This window comes from Mustela erminea, chromosome 11 (assembly GCF_009829155.1).
Source record: "Mustela erminea isolate mMusErm1 chromosome 11, mMusErm1.Pri, whole genome shotgun sequence".
In the NCBI taxonomy this organism is placed as follows: domain Eukaryota; kingdom Metazoa; phylum Chordata; class Mammalia; order Carnivora; family Mustelidae; genus Mustela; species Mustela erminea.
Genome location: NC_045624.1, coordinates 74,925,770 through 74,951,202, shown reverse-complemented (window position 1 = coordinate 74,951,202; position 25,433 = coordinate 74,925,770). Strand labels below are relative to the sequence as shown.

General features: G+C 38.7%; 1 long non-coding RNA gene across 1 annotated transcript; it reads left to right on the top strand.

The window, feature by feature from the left end:
• The first annotated feature begins 606 nt into the window (after nucleotides 1-606).
• Nucleotides 607-21,834, top strand: LOC116568902. The gene is made up of 4 exons (XR_004276776.1): nucleotides 607-712; nucleotides 4,632-4,716; nucleotides 8,552-8,644; nucleotides 21,796-21,834. It is a non-coding gene; the product is annotated as an uncharacterized LOC116568902 (long non-coding RNA).
• Nucleotides 21,835-25,433: the final 3,599 nt, after the last annotated feature.

Here is a 25,433-nt window from a genome sequence, read left to right as displayed (position 1 = left end):
CTGTCCTCCCCGCGGCGCGAATGGCACATTCCAACACCAGTACGGTGCCCCGGGGATTCTTTATTTCTTCCTACTCTGGCTCTATTCTGATACTTTGAAACATTTTAGACAAACTTTATTAGTCGGGGCTGCCGGGCTCTAAGCCGGGTACGGTTTTGTGAGGAACGGGCTGAATGCAGTGGGGCCGCTCTTAGATGCCTGTGAAGGAAGGAGGCGCTGAAAAATCAAAATATGAAAACGCCCTTGGAAAACAGGAATAAACTTCAGGAACTGCGTGCGGAAGAGCGTTTGGCTTGCGGTTGCACATTTCACTGAACGGCATCCGGGGTGTTTCCTTGCTAGGGGACACGGTCAGGTCCTGGTTGAGCTGGGCGTGACAGGGCTTGGGGAGGACAGAGGGCAGTGACTCGCAGGGCAACCCCGCCCAGATTCTTAGAAAATGAGTGATCTGAATTACCTCGATGATTCAGGCAAAACAGTGGCTCGCTCCAAAATTACTCAGCTCCGTTTTTTTTTTTTTTAAAGATTTTATTTATTTGACAGAGAGAGAGGGGGAAGCAGGCCCCGCCGAGCAGAGAGCCAGATGTGGGGCTCAATTCCAGGACCCTGAGATCATGACCTGAGCCAAAGGCAGAGGCTTAACCCACTGAGCCACCCAGGCGCCCCTCAGCTACTTTTTATACCCGAAAAGTTTAGAGCTAAGAGTGTGCTGGTCAGTATTTACTCAGGAAGCTGAGAGGTTACAACTATTCCCTTAGGTAGATCCAGAAAGTGGTTCTCGTCATTTTTTTCACCTGGTTGAACCGCCTGATGAGAGCAATTGAGGAGTGAGATTTTCTTTTCTTTTTTTTTTTTTTTAAAGATTTTATTTATTTATTTGACAGACAGAGATCACAAGTAGGCAGAGAGGCAGGCAGAGAGTGAGAGAGGAGGAAGCAGGCTCCCCACGGAGCAGAGAGCCCGACGCGGGGCTCGATCCCAGGACCCTGGGATCATGACCTGAGCCGAAGGCAGAGGCTTTAACCCACTGAGCCACCCAGGTGCCCCGAGGAGTGAGATTTTCGTTTGGTTTTATTTCTTGTCATTTTAGTCACAAAGGATTTTTTTTTTCCTGAATTTTATCGTTTTAAGAAATTCACGGAGGAGCAGCATTCACGGTATTTGCTCTGGCGGTTGCGCAGAAAAATTGAGACTCATCAACATTTAACAAATATTGGAGCACCTGCAGAGTATAGTGATGTTCGCCATGGGGAGCAGGTTTCCTCCAGTCTGAGTTCCTGGGCTGTGTTCCCGCTAAGGTCTTGTTTTTCTCTTAGGCACTAACTGCTTTCTGAGTCCTAATTTTGGATAATGGGACTCCAAAAACCAAAGTCCTGAATTGTGAGAATAATTTTAGTAGTCCCTGTTGTTACATATCAAATATACTATAGATTACTCGTTTTATGTTTGATTTAGGAAGTAGATTACTGTTTTCAAATACCAAAGCAATTTTATGAGTCTTTTGACCTCTGAGGGTTGTTTCTGTTTATTTTTTCTTTTTCATGGTAAGAACAATAAACACGAGATCAGCCCTCTGAACAAATTTTAAGAGGATAATGCTGTATTTTTGACTATATGTACAGTGTGGTACAGCAGGTCTCTGTGACTTTTCATCTTGCATGACTGAAAATCTATACCCGTTAAACATCTACTCCCCATTTCCTCCTCCCTCCAGGCCCTGGCAACCAATATTCTACTTTGTGTTTCTATGAGCTTGATTACTTCAGAGACCTCGTATAATTATAATAATATAGTATTTGTCTTTTTGTGATTGCTTATTTTACTTGGCATAATGTCCTTGAAGATATGTTGTAGCATGCGATGAGATTTCCTTCTTTTTTTTTTTTTTTTTTAAAGATTTTATTTTATTTATTTGACAGAGAGAGATCAGTAGGAGAGAGGAAGGGAAGAGATCACAGAGAGAGAGGAAGGGAAGCAGGCCCCCTGCTGAGCAGAGAGCCCGATGCGGGGCTCTATCCCAGGACCCTGAGATCATGACCTGAGCCGAAGGCAGCGGCTTAACCCACTGAGCCACCCAGGCGCCCCGAGATTTCCTTCTTAAACTGGATAAAATTCTGTTGCATGTATATGCCATATTTTTAAAAAGATTTTATTTATTTATTTGACAGAGAGAGAGAGAGTGAGAGAGGAACATAAGCAGGGGAAGTGGGAGTGGGAGAAGGAGAAGCAGGCCTCCACTGAGCAGGGAGCCCGATGTGGGGCTCCATCCCAGGACCCTGGGATCACGACCTGGGTCGAAGGCACATGCTCAATGACTGAGCCATCCAGGCGCCCCATATGCCACATTTTTAATCCATTCATCCATAGATGGACATTTGGGTTGCTTCTGCACCTTGATTCTTGTGAATAACACTCTGATGAATATGGCTGTATAAATAGCTCTTTGAGATCTCATTTTTAGTTCTTTTGCATATATGCCCAGAAGCGGGACTACTGGATCAGATGGTAATTTTATTTCAAATTTAAATTAATTTAATTGAGAAATCATGGTGGCTACACTGTTTTGCATTCCCACCAACAATGCTCAAGAATTCCAGTTTTCCCCTATGCTTACCAACATTTTTGGTCTGGTTTTTTTTTTTTTGTTTTTTTGGTTTGGGTTTTTTTTTTTTTTTTTTTTTTTTTTTTTTTTTTTGGTAATGGTCACCCTGACAGGTGTGAGGTGATATCTCAGTGTAGTTTTGATTTGCATTTCCTGATAATTAATAACATTGAGCATTTTTTCATATACACTTTGGCCATTTGTACATCTTCTTTGGAGAAATATTTAATTCTTTAGCCCATTAAATGTTTTAAAATTTTGATTCCAGTATAAATTAGTTTATATTAGTGTCAGGTGTACAATATAGTGATTCCGAATTCTGTACATTACTCACTGCTCATCAGGATAAGTGTACCCTTCATCCCTTTCACCTCTTTCAGTCACCCTCCCTACCCACCCACCCACCTCCCCTCTGGTAACCATCAGTTTCTTCTCTATACTGAAGACTCTGTGTTTTTGGTTTGTCTCTTTTTTTCTTTGTTCATTTGTTTTGTTTCTTAAATTCCACATATGAGTGAAATCAGATGGTATTTGTCTTTCTCTGACTGACTTATTGTGCTTGGCATAATACTCTGTATCTCCATCCGTGTCATTGTAAACGGCAAGATTTCATTCTTTTTTATGGATGTGTAATATTCTACTCTATATCTATATCTCATTCTTTCTTCATCCATTCATCCTTCTCTGGACACTTGGGTGGCTTCCCTAACTTGGCTATCATAAATAATGCTGCAGTAAACAAAGGGGTACAAATATCTTTTCCAAATTAGGGTTTTTGTATTCTTTGGATAAATACCCAGTAGTGGAGATATTGGATCAAATGGGAATTCTGTTCTTAATTTTTTGAGGAAACTCCATATTCTTTCTCACAGTGGCTGTGCCAGTTTGCATTCCCACCAACAGTGCAAGAGGGGTCCTTTTTCTCCACATCCTTACTAACAGTTGTTGTTTCTTGTGTTTTTGTTTTTCTTTTGAGAGGGAGAGAGACCATGTGCAAGCAGGGGAGGAGGAGGAGCAGAGGGAGAGGGAGAATCTTAAGCATGAAGCCCAACACAGAACTTGATTTCATGACCTTGAGATCATGAGCTGAACTGAAATCAAGAATTGGACACTTAACCAACTGAGCCACTCAGGTGCCCCTCTTTCTTCTGTTTTTGATTTTAGAAATTCTGACAGGTGTGACATGATATCTCATTGTGGTTTTAATTTACATTTCCCTGATGATCAGTGATGTTGAGAATCTTTTCATGTTTCTTTTGGCTTCTCTAGCCCATTTAAAAATTGGCTTATTATTTTTTTGCCATCAAGTTGTAGGAGTTCCTTATATATTTTTCAGACTAACCCTTTATTAGGTATATGGTTTGCAATATTTTATCTCCCATTCCATGGTTTGCCTTTTCATTCTCTTTGCTGTGCAGAAGCTTTTTAGTATGATGTAGCCCTACTTGTTTATTTTTGTTTTTGTTGCCTATGCCTTTGGTGTCATAGCCATCAAGTCATTGCCAAGACCATGTCATAAAGATTTTCACCTATGTTTTCTTCTAGGAGTTTTATAGTTCTCAGTTTTACATAAGTCTAATCCATTTTAAGTTGATTTTTATGTATAGTATAAGTATTTTATGTATAGTATTTTTATGTGTAGTATAATAAAATTGGACTTTTTAAGTATAAGAGTCCAAGTTTATTCTTTTGTGTGGGGATATCTGGTTTTCCAAACACCATTTGTTGAAGGGACCATCCTTTCTCAGTTGTGTATTTTTTGCATTCTCGTGGCAGATCAAGTGATTGTATATGCATGGATTTATTTGGGGACACTCTATTCTGTTACTTGACCTCTGCTTTGAAGTCTGTTTCTTCAGAAAGAGGTAACTGACTATAAGAATAGATAGGAGCACTGAACTCAAAGTTGAATGTAAGCTCTCTCAAAATCAAGTTTGAAAGAGCATATAGAATGTGAAATATTTGTAAGTATGCATAATGAGTTTTCTGGATAAGCAACTATGCTAATTGTCATTTCATTTGTCTCTAGACATCTTCCTACTACTCTACTGCTAAAGAATTAAATTTAATGAAGTGCTACAGGTGAAATTCTTACCACTATTGTTAACAAATTGGTAAGCTGCTTCTGCTTTCGTTTATGAAAAAAATTGTGGCAACTAATAATAACACCAGTAATTAATACGCACCAGACCCTCTTCTAAGCACTTTACATATTCGCTTAATCCTTATAGAATGCCATGAAATAGTTGGTATTATTATCCACATCATACAGTTGAGGAAACAGTTGAGAGAATTTGCCCAAGCGGAAGAAACACAGAGCTGAGCGAGGCTGCCAGGCCATCTTGGCTCTGAATTCTGTGCTCCACACTAGAGGACAGCCACCTTTGTCAAGGGCCATTTAGTAAACATAATGGGCTTTTTGGGCCATATAGTCTCTGTGTCCACTACTCAATTCTGCTGTTGTAACATGTGAGCTTCCGTAGACAATGCACAAATGAATGGGTGTGTGTCAATGCAATGTCATTTTCAGAGAGTGAAATTTGAATTTCATATAATTTTCATGTATCATGAAATGTTAGTCTTCATTTTATTTTTTTTTCAACTCTTAAAGTATGTACATATCATTCTTAACTCCCTGTTATATAAAAACAGGAAATGGGCCAGATTTGGCCCTTGGGTAGTAGTTTGACAACCACTGCTGAAAACCCCTCTAGGATTCTGGCTCTGACTAGGAGAATAGCACCTTAGCAAGTGATTTGCTGCTTTTAAGATAGAGCTATGGGGGGCGCCTGGGTGGCTCAGTGGGTTAAGCCGCTGCCTTCGGCTTGGGTCATGATCTCAGGGTCCTGGGATCGAGTCCCGCATCGGGCTCTCGGCTCAGCAGGGAGCCTGCTTCCCTCTCTCTCTGTCTGCCTCTCTGCCTACTTGTGATCTCTGTCAAATAAATAAATAAAATCTTAAAAAAAAAAAAAAGATAGAGCTATGGGTAGCAGTGGCTGAGTCGCACTGAGGAGTGGCTGAGTTGCACTGGGATAGGATGCGATGTATAAAGTGGCTTCTTCAGAGTCGTCCCTGGAGTTCAGTAAAAGGACCAAAAGGAACACTGAAACCCCAACTTGTCAGGCTCACTCTGTGCAGTAGTAGTCAGTGGGCCTGTTCAAGGACAAAAATGGATGCAAAACCAGCTTTTAAATGTTTATCCATGTAACATGAGTTCCTTTATTCATAGGCTGAGAATGTCAAATCCCCCCCAAAATCAGGAAAAATTACTCAATAGGAACTCCACAAAAATAGAAGTGAATAAAGGAAATTTACTTTTATGGCTTTGACACTCAGTCCAAAGGAAGGTGGAGAGAGAAATAAGCAACTTTTTGAAGTTCTTGACAAATCTTGTACTAGATACTTCCTTCTGGTATTGCACTTAGGGAACATCACCTTCAGGAGGAGATGCAATTACCACATTTTATAGACAGGGAAATTGAGGCATAAGTACCTTTCCCAAGGTTACATACCATGTATCTGACCTCTGATCTACCTAACTCAACATCATGGGCATTGAAAGATACAAAAAATAACAAAGATATTAAACCAAACACACAATTTTTTCCCTCATTGTACTGCTTCCTGAGGAATTAAGACAGAGGAGGAAATGTGGGGAAAGAATTTTTAGAGGTAGAAAACCCTTCCAGGGCTCCTGGGTGCCTCAGTGGGTTAAAGCCTCTGCCTTTGGCTCAGGTCATGATCCCAGGGTCCTGGGATGGAGCCCCACATCGGGTTCTCTGCTCAGCAAGGAGCCTGCTTCCTCCTCTCTCTCTCTGCCTGCCTCTCTGCCTACTTGTGATCTCTGTCTGTCAAATAAATAAATAAAATCTTAAAAAAAGAAAGAAAGAAAGAGAAAGAAAAGAAAACCCCTCCAAAGGATCTAAGTGTCAGCCTTGGGCACGACTGCCGAAATCATCAGAGTGATGCTTGCTTCTTTCCTTCGTTTCTAAATATAACCTGGAGAAATCGAGTCTGTTCTTTGTGTCTACTTTGCTTTTGAATTTGATAAAAACTTCAGTGGAATAAGAACTCATCCTTATACCTTTAAATCACAGAGTCCTAGATATAGACATTGCAATCCCAAGCTATTTAGAGAAACTCAGCAACAGAACACCCAAGCTCTATAGTTAGAAGAGGGTTCCTGGGGGTCTGGGTGGCTCAGTCGGTTGAGCTCCCAACTTGATTTCGATTCAGGTTATGATCTCGGGAGCCCTGAGTTGGGCTCCATGCTGCACGGGGAGTCTGCTTGGGATTCTCTTTCTCTCTCTGCCCCACTCCCTGCTCATGCTCTCTCTCTCTCTAAAAATACATAAATACATTTTTTTTTTTAAAAAGAGTGGTTTCTAACTGCTATGGGTTGTGTGGGGAACTAGAATACTGTTATTTGTCTCAATTTCCTAAGTGCATGTACTACTAAGAAATGTACTGAGAGCAAAAGACTATGGGAATTAGCAGCCATACCATAATGGTTGAGGGGAGTGGCAGAGCATGGGTTAGGGAGAGAGCTATGTGAGGTGAATAGATAGGATGTAGTCATCTTGGCAAGTTACTGCAATCACAGATACCGTTGCCATCATCTTCTCCGGTCATGCTGTTTCATGAAAAAGATGAAGGGGCAAGAGAAGATGGGAAAAGGTTAACGACTGGCCCAAGATCTTGAAGGCCCAACCCTAGCCTGATGTAACTATTTCACTCTTTCCAATTAAATTGTGGCATTATCTGAAAATGCTTCTCAGAGAGGATCTTGTTCTTTTGTGGCATACCCTCCCCAATGCATCTTTATGCTATTTTTTTTAAACATTTTATTTATTTATTTGACAGACAGAGATCACAAGCAGGCAGAGAGGCAGGCAGAGAGATAGGAGGAAGCAGGCTCCCTGCTGAGCAGAGAGCCCGATGTGGGGCTCGATCCCAGGACCCTGGATCATGACCTGAGTTGAAGGCAGAGGCTTTAACCCACTGAGCCACCCAGGCGCCCCTCTTTATGCTATTTTTAAGACAAAAGGTCGTGTGGACTCTCACACTAAAAATTTAGTATAAAGTACTGTGTAGGTTACAGTTGTGGAATGAATACGTCACAGGGATGAAAGGCACAGCATAGGGAATGGAGTCAAAGGTCCTGTAACAGGGAGGGTCCTGTGGTGGTCCATGGAGCTACACTTGTGGGGAGACAGTATAGTGTATAGGGCATCCAATCGCCGTGCTGTACTCCTGAAACTAATGTAATTTGTGTGTGTCAGTTATACTTTAATACGAAATTGGAGTACTCCATAGAACATCGAGAGGGTACTTCTTTGCTCCAATAAGGGGTGAAAAAACCACTCTAGCTCCGTCACTGCCATTGTTTTCCCATTTCTGCAGCTGGATTAAGCCCGCATCTAATGTATCAGGAAGAAATGAGCAATAACATTTGCTGGATTAAGGTCTCAATTTTCTTTTAACTCTAATCTGGGTGTGTTGCCTCATGATTTAAAGACCTCTGCTCAGACAGGACTCAGAACTCAAACAATGTGGAAATGGTTATTGATAACGACATAGGGAGCCAATAAATACTATCTCCATTTTCTTAAGATGATTGGGAAAAATTAGCATCTTCACTTGGGAATGAAAGACACCCTTTTCCTCTAGCTGCAGAGAATTAGAGCTCAATTAGTCATGTAACTATGTAACCGTTTTCAAGGGCTAGTAATGGGTGTAGTGAGGTTTCCACCATTGATGTTTCAGTGATTGCATGACAAGTGTTGAATGTGTTCCTGGCCCACTATCGGTGGTAATGAATCGTGAACCATACCTGTGCTGTAGGTTGTCTTTTTGGTGATTTCCCCCTCCCCACCTCCCCAGCACAGAAGCTTTATAGTTTGTTGTGGTCCTGCTTGTTTATTTTTTATTGTGTTTTTTCTGTTTTAGGTGTCATATCCAAAAATTCGTTACCAAGACTCATGCCAGGAGCCTTATTCCAGTGTTTTCTTCTAAGAGTTTCATGGTCTCAGGTCTTCACATGTAAGTCTTTAATCCATTTTGAATTAATTTTTGTGAGTGGTGTAAGATTCATTCTGTTACATGTAAATATCCAATTATCTCAGCACCATGTACTGAAGAAACTATCTTTTCTCCTTTGGATATTCTTGGTTCCCTTGTAAAATATTACTTGACGAGTATATACCTTGGTTTGTTTTTATGTTCTGTTGGTTGATTTGTCTGTTTTATACCCTCATTATACTGCTTTAATGATTAAAGCTTCATAGTATAGTTTGAAATCAGAAAGCATGTTGCCTCCTGCTTTGCTCTTTATCAGAATTTCTTTGGCTATTCAGTGTCTTTTGTGGTTCTATATAAATTTTAGGAGAGTTTTTTCTACTTAGGAGTGTGGAGTATTTTTTCTACTTATCTATAAAACATGCCATTGGAATCTTGTTAGGGATTGCATTGAATCTATACATGGATTTTGATAATACCAACCTTTTATCAGCATTAGTTCTTCCAATCCATGAATGAAAAGGATTCTTTCCTGTTTATCTGTGTCTTCTTCAATTTCTTTCATCAATTTTTGTCTTCAGAGTAGGTATCTTTCACCTCTGTGGTTATATTTATCCTGAGTGTTTTATTGTTTTTGATGATATTGCAAATGGCATAGATTAATTTCTTTTTTAGAAAATCTGTTGTTAGTATACAGAGATGCTACTGATTTTTGTATGTTAATTTTGCACCATGCAACTTTACTGACTTCATTGATTAGATCTAACAGTTTTTTGGTTGCGTCTTCAGAATTTTATGTTATATATTTTTTTAATGTCATCTGCAAATAGACAATTTTACTTCTCTTTCCAATTCTAATACATTGTATTTCTTTTTCTTGCCTGATTGTTCTAGCTAGGACTTCCAGTATTATGTTAATTCAATAGGAATATGGAGTGGCACCCTTGTCTTTTGCCTGTATGCATTTTTTAACCACAATTTAAAAAAATGAGCATATGACCTAATTCTTGCAGTAAGATTGAAAGGGAAGTTATGTGGGGGGCATCCGGAAAATGTTGCCTTGCTTTTAAGAAAGTGATGTAAGTAGAAATGGTTGTCTGTAATCCTTACATCTACATTAGTTATTCTAAAGATAAATGCACCAACAGACTCTCAGGGCACATAAGGAGACCAGTGAGTTACTGCATCTATAAAGCTGTCACACTTCTGAATCATTATTAAATGTTACTTGCGACATAGAAACATCCTCCATAAAAAATGGGATATTTCTAAAGCATAGTTTTGTTTTTTAGGTTTTGGTAAGTTATCTTAACTATGTATCTGTTTAAAAAAAAACCTCATTACACCTAGGAATTAATCTATAAATTAGGATTACTGATTTTAAAAATATAGAGAAGACTTTCATTTTTAAAATCAGGTTTATTGAGGTATAATTTACAATCAGTATAACCCCACTTTTTAATATGTAGTTTTTATTTTGACAAATGTATACTTCTTTATGGATTAGTCTCCTATGCGTATTTACCACATAAAAAATTATGAGGACATTGTCCTGATTTCAGTTTTTACTTGAGAAGAAAATTTTCTCTAAATGGAGTACAACTCTTCATATCTGTGGCTCCAAGTTAACTTTAAAGGAGCTGTGAAGCAATTTGTAGAGATGAGTCCACCTTAGATCAGGATCTTCAGTGTCCAAAAGTGCAAACCTTATGTAGTCACATTATTTTGCCTGTTATTTTATTTGCAATAACCTGGGACTTCCCTGGTTTTTGAGCTGAAAATTCTCAGTTCTGAGAAAACTCTCCAGTCCTCCATAGTTTATCACTCTAGGAGGATTTCTCGACCTTGGAACTTTGGACATGGTGGGTCAGATAATTTGTTGTTTGGGGGACTGTCCTGTTTTATATATAGGATGTTTGCAGCATCCCTGGCCTCTACCCAATACAAAAATGAACACTCCCCACCTTCTAGTTGTCAAGAAAAAATGTCTCCAGAGCTTGCCAGATGTATGGGTGTGGTGTGTGGCAAAATCACCCTAGATAAGAACCACTGACCCAGATGCAAATGCCCTCACAGCCCATGCATTTGAAATTCAAAATCTTATCCTTTGTTGCTGTTGTAAAGCAAAAACAAGTTGATTCTGCTTTAAAAAGACTTAAAAAGCCTGAGAGATTGCTTCAGATTCTTTTTCTTTTAGGAGATTCGCCCCCCCCCCCCCCCCCCCCCCCCCCCCCCCCCCCCCCCCCCCCCCCCCCCCCCCCCCCCCCCCCCCCCCCCCCCCCCCCCCCGCAAAACCCCCCGCCCAAACGCAGACTTTTTTTTTTTTTAAACATTGCAAGTGACCGGACCTAAGCGATTATTTTAGGTGTTTCTCTCCTGTAGGTTCTGGGAAGCTGCCAGTGTGGGTCGTGTCCATCTAACTCTCAGGACTCAAAGGTCTTTTGTTGGTTTCTTTGTTATTTCTAATTCATCCGTCCTTGCCTAATCAAACATATAATCATATTTGTACACATACTTATAGGATTCAATGTTCATGTGGGATGGTATTTTGTACACTTTTTGCCTTTCTCAATTAACAATTGAAACAATAACAATTAACAACAATTAACAACAAAAAAAGGCTTTTTGCCTTTCTAAATTAACTATACTATGAAAGAAAATCAATAGACGAGTACAGCTTCAATTTATACTTTAAGGGGCTGCCCGGATGGCTCAATGAAGTGTCTGCCCTAGGCTCAGGTTCTCCTCCTGGCATCAAGCCCCACATTGGGTTCCTAGTCCAGAGGGGAGCCTGCTTCTCCCTCTCCCTTGCCTACTGCGCCCGCTGCTTGTGTTTGCTTGTGCTTTCTCTCTCTCTGTCAAATAAATAAAAAAATATTTTTAAAAAGCAAAAATAAAATAACTGTGCAATATTCCATGGTGTGAATATTCTATATTTTATGTACCATTCCTTTATTACCTTTTTTGGTCTTAACATGTGATGGAGTGATAAACATCTGTGTGTATATATATCCTTACCTTCTAATGCTCTTCTTTCTACAGGAGAGATTCCCAGAGTGGGTTGCTGAATTGAAGGCTATTTCAAATTTTAAGAGATTTGCCAGACAGGTTTCCAGAAAAGCTATAGTGGTTCACATTTCTACTCACACTGTTAGGAAAAGAAACCACCAAACCAAAAACCTGTTTTCATAGGTTCCTTATAGAAATCTGCTATTGTTCTGTTTACTTTTTGCGAACTGATGAAAGTAAATTGATGTTTTGTTGATAGTTTACTTTGTATTTCCCTAATAGAGTTGAAACATTGGTTATTTTGTTTTGTTAAGATTATTTGTTTATTTATTTATTTGACAGAGAGAGACAGTGAGAGAGGAAAGCACAGGCAGGGAAAGTGGGAGAGGGAGAAGCGGGCTTCCTGCTGAGAAGGGAGCCCTGTGTGAGGCTCATTTCCAGAATGTGGGATCATGACCTGAGCCCAAGGCAGATGCTTAATGACTGAGCCAGCCAGGTACCCCTTAATGTTTGTAGGCTCTTTCCATTTGCTGCTTTGTGAAAATTTCAACTTCTACCTTTGACATTTTTCCCATTGGAAATTTTTTTACAAGTTGTAAGAATTTGCGTATGTCTCTGTCTGTATGTATATTTATATCTGTATCTACAGAAAGAAACATAACCTACTACTGTATCAGTTTTAACTTTAATTTTTCATAATAATAATATTGCCTGTCCTGCCCCTGTTTTACTTAATTTATATTTTTCTGTTGTCTTTCTGCCCCTCCTTTTATTTTTAGTCTCTCTTTACCCATTTTCTAGGATTTTTTTTTTCTTATCAACTGCCTGTAGTAAAGTTTTGTTTCAACTGAGTCTGGCTGTCTTTCCTGATAGTATATGTAGGAGAATTAAGTCTTGACCAATATCTTGATATCCCTTCCATAATTCTTTATGATTTATTTTTACTTGTTTACTGTTTCTTTCTCTTATTAATTTGTAAATGCCACTCTACTTTTTAATTTTTACCACTTAAAATTAGACCTCTAGTTCTTTTCTATTATTTAAAACATGATAACCACTCTTCTCCTACCAGAATGCTCATTTCCCCACTGTTATCCTCAATATGATGAGATCTTTTTGTCATCCTTGCTCTGCAACCAGCCTTCACGGAGTTCAATGCAGAACTCAATCCCAGTACCCTGGAATGATAACCTGAGCTGAAGACAGACACTTAACCGACTGAGCCATCCCAGCGCCCTGTTTTCATTCTTTTTTTTTTTTTAGCTGAGTAGTATACGTACATATACACACACACATACATATATATGTATATGTTTGTCTGTCTATCTATCTATCTATCTATCTATGTATCTTTATCTGTTCATCAATCAGTGGACACTTGGGCTGCTTCCATATCGTGGCTATTGTAAATAATGCTGCAATAAACATAGGGGTGCAAATACCGTTCCAAATTTTTGTTTTGGTATTCTTTGAGTAAATACCCAGCAGTAGCATTACTGGATCATGTGGTACTTCTATTTTTAACTTTTTGAGAAACCTCCATACTGTTTTCCAGAGTGGCTGTACCAGTTTGCATTCCCAACAACAGTGCAAGAGTGTTCCCCTTCTCCACAACCTCACCAACACCTTTTATTTCTTTTTTTTTCCCCTTGTGTGTGTGTGTGTGTATTTAGATTTTATTTATTTATTTGATAGGCAGAGATCACAAGTAGGCAGAGAGGCAGGCAGAGAGAGAAGAGAGGAGGAGCAGGCTCCCTACTGAGCGGAGAGCCCGATGTGGGGCTTGATCCCAGGACCCTGGGATCATGACCTGAGCTGAAGGCAGAGGCTTTAACCCACTGAGCCACCCAGGTGCCCCTTCCCTTGTGTTTTGATTTGAGCCATTCTGACAGGTGTGAGGTGATATCTCACTGTAATTTTGATTTGCATTTCCATGATGGTGAGTGATGGTTAGTATCTTTTCATGTGTCTGTTGACCATCTGTATGCCTTCTAAGAGAAATGTCTGTTCATGTCTTCTGTTCATTTTTTAATTAATTTATTTTTTGGGTGTTGAGTTTTTTTTAAGTTCTCTATATATTTTGTATACTAACCCTTTATCAGATGTATCATTTGAAAATATCTTCTCCTATTCAGTAGGTTGACTTTTAGTTTTGTTGATTTCTTTTCTGTGCAGAAGTTTTTTATCATGCTCCTAATCTTAGGGGAAAAGCTTTCCACTTTTCACCATTGAATTTGATGTTCACTGTGGGTTTTTTATATATAGACTTTTTATGTTGAGGTATGTTCCCCCTAAACCTACTTTGTTGAGGGCTTTTATCATAAATGGATGTTGTCCTTTATCAAATTCTTTTGTACGTCTTTGAAATGATCATATGGTTCTTCTCCTTTCTTTTATTAATGTGGTGCATCACATTGATTGATTTGTGAATATTGAACTACCCTTATAACCTGGGAGTAAATCCCACTTGATCATGGCAAATCACTCTTTAATGTATTGTTGGGTTTGGTTATGCTAATATTTTGTTGAGGAGTTTTAGGTCTATTTCATCAGAGATATTGGCCTGTAGTTCTTCTGTTTTTGTAGTGTCTTTATGTGATTTTAGTATTAGGGTAATCCTGGCTTCATAAAATTAATTTGGAAGCTTTCCATCCACCTCTATTTATTGGAATAGTTTGAGAAGAATAAGCGTTAACTCTCTTTTAAATGTTTTATAGAATTTTTCTGTGAAACCAAGGGCTTTTGTTCTTTGGGAGTTTTTTTGATTACTAATTCACTTTCATTGCTGATAATTAATCTGTTCAAATTTTCTATTTCTTCCTGACTCAGTTTTGGGAGGTTATATGTTTCTAGGAGTTTATCTATTCTTTCTCGGTTGTCTAGTTTTTGGAACATAATTTTTCATAATATTCTCTTATAATCCTTTGTATTTCTGTGATGTCAGTTGTTAATTCTCTTTCATTTCTGATTTTGTTTACCTGAGCCATTCTCTCTCTCTCTCTCTCTCTTTCTCTTTTGATGAATTTGGGGAAAAGTTTATCAATTTTGTTGCTCTTTTCAAAGAATTAGCACCTGGTTTCACGGTCTTATTGTTTTTTCATTTTCTATTTTGTTTATTGCTGCTCTAATGTTTTAAATTTTTTCCTTCCTTCTACTGGTTTGGGGTTTTGTTTGTTCTTTTTCTAGCTCTTTTAGGTGTCAGGTTAGGTTTTGTTTGTTATTGGTTTTTATTTATTTATTTTTTTTTAAGGTTAGGATGTTTATTTTAGATTTTTCTTACTTCTTGAGGTTGAAACCTGTATTGTTATAAACTTCCTTCTTAGAACAACTTTTTTTCATCCTAAAGATTTTGGACCATTGTGGTTTCATTTATATTTGTTTCCATGTATTTTTGCTTTCTTCTTTGATTTCTTGGATTACCTATTCACTGTTTAGTAGCATATGCTATTTACCCTGCATGCGTTTATGGTCTTTCCAGATTTTGTCTTGTGGTTGACTTAGTTTCGTAGTGTCGTGGTCAGAAGCAATTATGGTATGATGTCAGTCTTTCTGAATTTGTTGAGACTTGTTTTGTGCCTAGCACATGATCTATTCTGGAGAATGTTCCATGTGCACTTGAAAATAATGTGTATTTTACTGTTTTAGGATGGAATGTTCTGACGATATCTGTTAGAACCATCTGGTCTAACGTGTCATTCAAAGTCACCATTTCTTTATTAGTTTTTTGTTTGGACGATTTGTTTATTGAGTAGGTGGGGTATTAATGTTCCCTACTATTATTGTGTTCTATTGACTACTTCTTTAAGGTTTGTTATTAACTGCTTAATGTATTTGGGTGCTCCCATGTTGAGTGCATAAATATTTATAAATGTTATATCTTCTTGTTGGATTTTTTTCTCCTTATGATTATATAGTATCCTTCTTTGTCTCTTGGTATAGTCTTTGTTTAAAGGCCATTTTGTCCTGTATCAGTAGGACTACTCCATCTTTTCACTTCCATTTGCCTGATAAATCCTTTTCCATCCCTTGCTTTCAGTGTTCATGTGTCTTTAGATTTGAAATGAGTCTCTTGTAGGCAGCATATTGATGGGTCTGGCTTTTTTTTTTTTTATCCATTCTGTCACTCTTTGTATTTTTTTTAAAGAAGATTTTATTCATTCATTCATTCATTCATTCAGAGAACCTAAGTCAGAGGAGGATCACAGGAAGAGAGAGAATTCTAAGTAGACTCAGCACTGAGCATGGGCCCAACCCAGGGCTCAATTCTATGACCCTGGGATCATGACCTGAGCTGAACTGACTGAGCCACCCAGGTGCCCAATCCAACCCACATTCAGCAGGAGCTTTCGCAAGTGGCTCCATCATCCCCTCCCACAACAGCCCTGTGCAAACCTTGCTAACCCCCCAACCCCTGTTCCCATACTTTCCTGCAGACCCAACCTCCTCCAACTCACTGTCTTTGGGACTCATCCAAAGTGGGCATCTCAAGCATGGCAGGTGGAAGCAGCCCCAACAAGTGTCAGCACCACTCCAAAGTGACTCCTGCCCTGGGGACAGGGAAAGATAACCACACCCACCTGCTGAAGGTGGGTTGGATTGGGCTGTCTCCAGAAGGGTGTGGGGCCTGGGCGCATTGTTAATAAGCTAGGTGGAGAGTGTTAAGGCTGCACTATTTCCTGCAGGTGTCCCTGTGTCTATGTGGGTTACGGGGGTGGGGGTGGTGCCCACCAGCTCTTTTTTTTCTTGGAGTAGTCTCCTAAAGATCTCTGCCCCTTTAGCACATGCTCTGAGATTAGTAAACAAATCTTCCTGTATAACCCAGACAATTTTCAAATTGCTCCTATACTGTGTGTTAGCAGAACTATTTCTTGTGTGGTCTCTTTATGGGAGGGGACTCAATTTTCTGTCTTCCTCCCTGCTCTCCCAGAGCCAGACCAGCTGATATTAAAGTTCCAGACGTTAAGCCCCATTAGTTGTAGGAACTTGTGAAGTCAAGACCCTCTTTCAAAGCCAAATGTTGCAGGGATTCATCTTCTGGGTATTGGTCCCCCATGCCTGGGGTGCCCAATATGGGCTCTGCTCCTCTCCCTTGTCTGATTGTCCTGTCTCTCCCTCCCATGGATGGTCTTGTAGGTCACCCTGGTTCCCAACAGTGTCCCTCAGTGTTCCCAACAGTGTACCCTCTTTGATATGGCCTCTCCTTTACAGTTAGCAGTGGAGAGTCTGTTCTGCCAGTCCTTGGGTCATTTTCTGGGTTATTTACACTGATGTGGATGTTATCTAAGTGTATCTGTGGTACAAGGTAAGTGTATGGTCCTCCTACTCCTCCATCTTCCCTCTGTTTTGTCTTCTGATGTTGGTTCAGTCTCATTAGGCAACTTTCTTCTTTCTGAATGCTTATAAAGTTTTACCTTATCCTTGGAGTTTAGGAATCTCTAGAATGTACCTCTGGCTGTATGTGTATATGCATGTGTGTGTGCATGTGGTGTGTGTTTGTGTGTATTCATCAGTCCTTCTGGGAAATTTAGATCTTAAGCACTGGGAAAAGTTCTCTTATTTCTTTAATTATAACCTGTTTCATCTGATTTTTCTCTTATTTCTGAGACATTTGTTTGCATAATAGATTTCTTAGATTTATCCTCTAATTCTCCAACTCTTTCCCTCTTCCCTCTTTTTTTTTTCTTTTTCCTTTTTCACTCTTGAATCTCTTTGGTGATTTATCTTTATTTACTTATTTTCTTGCTATGTAGTTTGAAAGGTTTCTTACTTGACTTTGCAAGCCACTATTTGGCTTGTCTCCCTTATTGTGCATAGCTTTTAGTACAGATGCCCAGGAACACCAGGATGTGCTCCTCTTGCTAACAGTCAGCTTCTGGGCTTTTAATCGCCCAAGTTAAAAAGGCTGAAGAAAGTTGTTTTATATGGAAAAAAATCCAACAGATTACCAAGAGTGCGTAATATCATTAACCAAAAAGTTATGGGGCACCTGTGTGGCTCAGTCGGTGGGCGTCTGCCTTTGGCTTAGGTCATGATCCCAGGGTTCTGGGATGGAGCCCCACATCGGGCTCCCTGCTCACAAGGAGTCTGCTTTCCCCCCTCCCACTCCCCCTGCTTGTGTTACCTCTCTGTCAAATAAATAAATAAAATCTTAAAAAAAAAAAAAAACCAACCCCCCCGAAAGTTATTTAAGAAAGGGAAATTTTAGAAAAATTCATGGATGAACTATGATTATATTAGGGCTAATGACTTCATCTCATACAAGAACACAACTAATTTTCTAGATCAGATTTCTAAAAGTTCAGTTTTTCTTGTGACAAGTTGAAAATTTTAATTTTGAAAAAGGTAGAAATCTGCAGAACACAAGGGAAAGTATATAAATAGGAAAAAATTAATTGTAAGAAAAGGGTGAGGATCATTGATTTATTTGAAGAAAAAATCAGGTCTTTAAACCTGAAATTAAAAATGACAGTAAACTGAACGGAAGCAAGCTTATCTTTTAAAGAAGTGATTTAGTGTTGTGCAGCACAAGGAATAGAAACATGATTTCACCAACTTGTACTTTCTCCTGTCCTATGTTTGTTTTTCATTTTTCTAGTTTAACTAAAACATGTTTTGTTTTTGTTTTCATTTGTTTCTCTTTTAAATTCCAAAAAACCTAGTATCTTTATAGAGCTAACGCTACTTTTCACTGATGGGTCCATGCTATACTGCTAATATCCACAAGGTGTCATTGTAACGCCATATTTATTTTGGAACCTGCCTTTTATTTTCACCCTTAGTAATTTTTCTACTTGCAGTAAGCCAGACTTCTTAGAGGGAGTCCCCTGGAGGCCGCTAGAGGGAGACTGCCAAGGCTCGCATTAGGACTTCTGGGAATCGGGGAGGGCAGAACAATGAAATTGCTGATGGGCAATGTCACCCAGAACTGAAAAATTGGAAGGAATGCTTTTCTCTTCTCTCCTGACCTTTTACCTTCCTTTTAATGGCCCAGTGGGAAGTCAGCAGGCAAGAAATCTGGGAAATATAGTTTGTGGAATCTCAGTGCAGAGCAGAGTAGAAAAGAGAGGTAGTATAAGTAAACACCATGAATATGTCAACAGCATATCAGTAGAAGGGGATGGTGGTTCGAGTTAAAACATTTTTGGTCCTTGTATTATTCAGTAGGAAAGTGAAAACATTGATGATCTTTAAACTTTTAAAAAAGTTATATATGCGGGGCACCTGGGTGGCCCAGTGGGTTAAAGCCTCTGCCTTTGCCTCAGGCCATGGTCTCAGGCTCCTGGGATCCAGCCCCAAATCAGGCTGTCTGCTCAGCAAGGAGCCTTCTTCCTCCTCTCTCTCTCCCTGCCTCTCTGCCTACTTGTGATCTCTGTCAAAAATAAATAAAAATAAATTTTTTTAAAAAAGCTATATATGCATGTTGCTATCTCTAGGGTTCTTATTATAAGGCTATAATAGACTATGGCTTTCAAAGCAGGAAAAAGGGGAATATGGAATGGAGATAGTCCATCACTCCAGGAGAAGACAAAAAAGGGGAGAAAGAATTATTGTAAAACAACACAATTAAAAAGAACAAAATAAAACATTTGAAATAAATGCAAATATATCAGTAATCACAATCTATTTAAATGGGCTGATATATATAATAAATAATATACATAATTGCAATAATATATGCAAGTGTATATGTCCCATGAAAATATTTTCAAGTTATATAAGGTAAAAACTCATAGAATTATAAAAGAAACAAGACAAATCCACCATCATATTTGAAAAGTGTAACACATTTCTTTCAGTATTTGATGGATCAAGTGGACAAAACATGATTAAGGAAATAGAAGACTTAAAAGAACAAAATAAAACAAAAACAGAATTGGGGCGCCTGGGTGGCTCAGTGGGTTAAGCCACTGCCTTTGGCTCAGGTCATCATCTCAGGGTGCTGGGATCAAGCCCCACATTGGGCGCTCTGCTCAGCAGGGAGCCTGCTTCTCCCTCTCCCATTGTCTGCCTTTCTGCCTACTTGTGGTCTCTGTCAAATAATTAAATAAAATCTTAAAACAAAACAAAACAAAACAAAACAGAACAGAATCAACAAGCTTAATTTAATGGACATATACAGAACATTGCTGTCAACCACAGGAGAATTCTTTTTAAGCACATGTTGAAATTTTATAAAGGTGAAAAATAGGTTCATCCATAAACCAAGTTTCAGCAAATATTTAAGACCTGCTGTGGAGACCACATTCTCTGACCAATATAATTGAATTACAAGTCTGTAACAAAACAGATAACTAAATATGTTTAGAAGCTAAAAGCATTCGAAACCAACTTTTTGCTCATAGGAGCGATTATAAGCAAAGTTAGAAAATACTTAACACGTAAAAGAAAAACATTACATCTGAAAATTTGTAGGATACAGGTAAGGCATAAAAAAGTTGAATCAATAGTAAAAAATTATCCCTCTCATAAATACTAGTGGGTTTTATTGGCAAGTTCTGCAAACACATCAGGAACAGAAAATTCCGATCTTAAAACCACTTACAAAAGGGAAACATTCTCTACCTCTTTTGATGAGGCTGGTATAATTTTGAAGATAAAACTAGATAACGATAATATGAGAAAGGAAAATTTGACCAATTTTGTGCATGACATCAGTATAATAATCTTAAATAAAATATTAGTAAATCAAATCCATCAAGGTATAGAGGAAACCATGCAATTTGATCAAGTTAGAATATTTCAGGAGTGCAATATAATTCATGTAAGTCACCATAGTAGTATAGTAGATTAAAGGTGAAAAATTTCATAGTCACTATAATTTAATTTGTGATACAGTCTCTAACATTAAATATAGAAGGTCATTCCTTAGCCTATAAAGGGTACCTAAATGAAGTGAAATACACACAACAGATAAAAAGATGCACTTATTTTATATACTTTAGAAAACATTTCTGTCTAAAATTAGGAACAGGAAAAAATTCCTGCTGCTACCATTTTTATTTAACATTGCATTAAAGACATTAGCCAGAGCAACAAGACCAGAAAGAGAAATATGCATATAAGAATTAGAGAGAGTCACAGATTCCTTGATCGTTTATGTAGAAACTCAAAAGAATTTAAAGGTAATAGAGCTTAGCCTGGTTCCCAGATATAAGACCAACATAATATATTGGGTAAATATGTATATCTACATCTATGTGTATATTGCTATTTATATTGGCATTAAATAGAATATTAAAAAATAAAAATGATTACCACGAACAACAATATCAACAAAATAACACACCTGGAAAAACATATAACAAATGAAGTGGAAGACCATTTTGTGGAGAATTAGAAAACATTATAAAAAGATATTAAAGCAAGACCTAAATATAAATGTAGAGGAGAGACAGACAGTGTTCGAGAATAGGGACATTCCAAAATTAGTATAATAATATAAAAATATTAAATATAAAATAAATATAATGTGTATATATATAATATTCAAGATTGGGAGGGAGAGAGAGAGGGGTGAGGAGGGGCAGAAGAGAGGGAGAGACGGCTCCATCCCACGAACCTGAGATCATGACGTGAGCCAAACTCAAGAGTCAGAAGCTGAATCGACTGAGCCACCCAGGTATCCCAAAAGTTAAATATATTTTTTAATGTGAGGTCTTTTTCCTCATAAAGACTAATATTGTATATGAGAGAAAAATATGCTTATATGACATATTCTGTCAGCATGATTAGCCGCCTAAAAACACATTGAATTCTCAGCTGAACTGTGATTGTACCTCGCCACAATTGTTCTCAGAAGTTATGTATCTGTTGCATAGAGAGATAGACAAAAATCCCTCCAACTTTTGTGGACTGAAGTTGCACAGCAGACAATTTTTTTTTTTTTTTAAAGATTTATTTAGTTGAGAGAGAGAGAACGTGCAGGAGCAGGCAGGGCAGAGTGGGGGAGAGAGAGAATCTCAAGCAGACTCGGCACTGAGTGCACAGCCTGACACGGGGCTCAGTCTCACAACCCTGAGATCATGACCCTAGCCAACATTGAGAGTTGGACACTGAACCAACTGTGCCACCCTCAACAAATATTTACAACAGGTAAAAGTATCTGATACACTTGCATTTTACTTCTTTTTTTTTTTTTAAAGATTTTATTTATTTATTTGACAGAGAGAGATCACAAGTAGGCAGAGAGGCAGGCAGAGAGAGAGAGAGAGGAAGCAGACTCCCTGCTGAGCAGAGAGCCCAATGCGGGACTCGATCCCAGGACCCTGAGATCACGACCTGAGCCGAAGGCAGCGGCTTAACCCACTGAGCCACCCAGGCACCCTGCATTTTACTTCTTGTGCTTTGATTTTCTGAAGTGGTTTAGATAAATAATATCATGATGTTTTTGCTCCCAAATATGTCATACGACATCTCTAAGTGATAAGAACATTTTCTATGTAAACACAATATCCTATGTTAAAATTAACATTTCCTATTAATGTTAATTAACAATTCACACCATTAACATTAACAGTTTCCTAATAACTATGAATAATTATAATACCCAGCCTGTATTCCAATTAGCTTAATTATTCCTTGTGCATTGCATTTCCCCTTTATTTTCTTAATTCTGTTGGTCACAAAACCTAACACTGCTCTGTTCTCCTCTTTCCTAACCCTCAAAATTGACTTGCTGCCTACTTGTTTAACTTCCCTTACCTTCATCAGCAATTTCAACTAACCTGCTCTTACCTTGAAGTAAGGGAAAAAATAATTACTACTTCATAGTACTTTCTTCACACTTCATACTGTTTTCCTTTTTGGCCTATATAAGATGCTCAGGTATTAGGTACATTTAAATTACTGACACTAATGTGAGCTGTGCAGTTTGTTGTAAATCAGGTGATTATATGTCGATCATTTCTTATATTTCTTAGTATCACCTAGAGTATGTGGTTCAAATACTTCTTAATTGATTAATACTGCTGAAATATAAATTCTGATTTTCAGGGTACTCAGCATACTTAGTCAAATGTGAAGCTGTTTTAGAAAAATCTTCACAGGCTTTCAGATCCAATTTTTTTTTTTTAATTTTTTTAGAATTTATTTATTTGAGAGAGAGAGATCACAAGTAGGCAGAGAGAAAGGAGGAAGCAGGCTCCCTGCTGAGCAGAGAGCCCGATGCGGGGCTCGATCCCAGGACTCTGAGATCATGACCTGAGCCGAAGGCAGCGGCTTAACCCACTGAGCCACCCAGGCACCCCAGATCCAGTTTTTTGTACTCATTCCCTCACTTCTCCCATTTCTCCATCCTGTTTCAGTATTGGTGTTAAACCTCTTCCCAGAATGAAATGACATAAAGTATGCTATGTGATCTTTTGCTTAATTAAAAACACTGGAATAGATCTGGAAAAATAAGCCAGTTTCTAAGCAGGTATTTGGAAAGTCTACCTTGGGATCTCTGGTTGACTGGTCACCCTGGAGGCAGGATACTTCTTACTGTAGCTGTCGTTTAGAAGCTAATGTTTTTATGTTAATCATACACATTACTATCTCTTCCTGCAGGCTATCTTGTGAGTTTTTGCTTTTATATTTTTAATGAAAAAAAATTATTTATCAAAATAAACACAACAGCATTGAAAATTATTTTAAATCATATGTGAAGAATTTCTCCGGTGCATCTCAAGCATTTGTGCAACCTGTTTGTATCGAGTTTATTTCTTTTGTACTTTTCTCTTGCTAAATCAGAGAAATAACTTATGTTATCCTGTATTTTTAAGTAGCTCAACTGTAGAATTCTATGGAAACTTTAGAATTATGATATTTAGCTATATCTTCTCATTTATTCTATATATATATATATATATATAAAGATTTTGTTCATTTCTTTGACAGAGAGGGACATACAAGAGAGAGGGAATGCAAGCAGGGGGAGTGGGAGAGGGAGAAGCAGGCTTCTGGCTGAGCAGGGAGTCTGATGCTGGACTCGATCCCAGGACCCTAGAACCTTGACCTGAGCCAAAGGCAGACACTTAGCTGACTGAGCCACCCAGGTTCCCCTCAACAAAATGTTTTTAAAATATACTATGTGTAAAATATTCTCAGCGATACAGAATTATAAGGGTTATTAGGGTCACCCATGATTTCCAAATTGCCAAATCAAATTATTTGCCTCTCTCATTTTGGGCATATCAGAAGCTCTTAACATAGTCATCAGTCCCTCCTACTGGACACACTTTCTTCACATGGCCTCCAGGTTTCTACTCTTTCGAGATTGTCCGCCTACCTCAATCTCCTTTACCGGATCTTGCTCGTCTTCCCACCCTCTAAAGTTAGGATGCAATCATGTCTTAGCCATTAGACCTGATTTCTTCTCATTCATCTCAGATGATTCATTTAATCCCATTTTACATTTGACAGGTCCAAAATGAAATTTCCTCCCTCAAACCTGTTCCTCCCACACCTGACCATGCCTGACTGTATTTCTCACACCTCCTCCTGTCCAAACCACCATAGCTTCATTCCTGGATTATTACCTTCTAATCTCCTCCTCCAGTATTCCCTTGTTTCTTCACAGTCTACTCTATGCTCAGCAAAGTGAGAGATCCTTTTGAAACATGGCATTTCTCCATTTAAAATCTTACAATGACTTCCCTTTCAGAGACACCAAAGAGCCTGAGTCCTTGCCCTGGGTTACCAGAGTCATGGAATGGCACTGTTATCTGTCTGACCTATCTCCACCTGTTCTTCAGGTTCGGTCTACTCCTGCCACATTTGCGTCCTTGTCCTTCTTGGCATGAAATGCTATCCTGCCTCAGGGTCTTTGCATGTGCTCCTCCATCCTCCAGGGCCTTCTCCTTAGATATCCATGTGGTTCCCTCCCTCAAATTGCTTCAGGCTCCTGCCCGAGTGTCATCTTATGACACATGCTTTCCTGGAAACCAATCTAAAATAGCTGCCTTCTTACCCTACTCAACTAACTTTTCTTCATAATACTTACCACTTGACATATTTTTATTGAGTTACAGTTGACATATAACATTATATTTTTCAGGTACAATATAATGATGTGTGATATGTAACTTTAAAAATCATTGATTAAAACTGACTCCTCTTAGTAGAGTAAAAACAACATGAAAACAAGGAATTTACCAATTTCTGGCATGTAGTTGTCTTTCAGAAATTCTTTGTTGAATAATTGCCTGAATCATTCAATTTATAAAATTTGTAAATTTGAGAGTGTCTGGGTGGCTCAGTTGGTGGAGCATCTGACTTCAGCTCAAGTCATGAGCTCAGGGTCCTGGGATCAAGCCCTGAGTCAGGTGCTGCACTCAATAGGAAGCCTGCTTCTCCCTCTCCCACTGCTCCTCCCCCTGCTGTGCGCTCTCTCTCTCAAATAAATGAAATCTGTAAAAAATTTTTGCGAATTATATAAGAGTAGAGATGAGACTCAAAGAAGCTAGTGCATAGCGTCTTCTATAATTTAAAATTTCCTCAGTCTCAGTTATGGCCAACAGCTTACTTTCACCCCTTCCACCTACTAGGACAACTCATCAGATGTAATATTTTAAGAGTCAATCATTTAACAAGATTGCTTTAATTTTTAAAAATATTATTCATTTGACAGAGAGAAAGAGAGAGCATAAGCAGGGAAGCAGCTGGCAGAGGGAGAAACGGGCTCCCCACTGAGCAAGGAGCTTGATGCTGGACTCAAGCCCAGGAACCCAGGATAATGACTGAGCCAGCCAAAGGCAGAAGCTTAACTGACTGAGTCACCCAGGTGCCCCAAGACTGCTTTAATTCTGATCTTCTGTTTGACGTG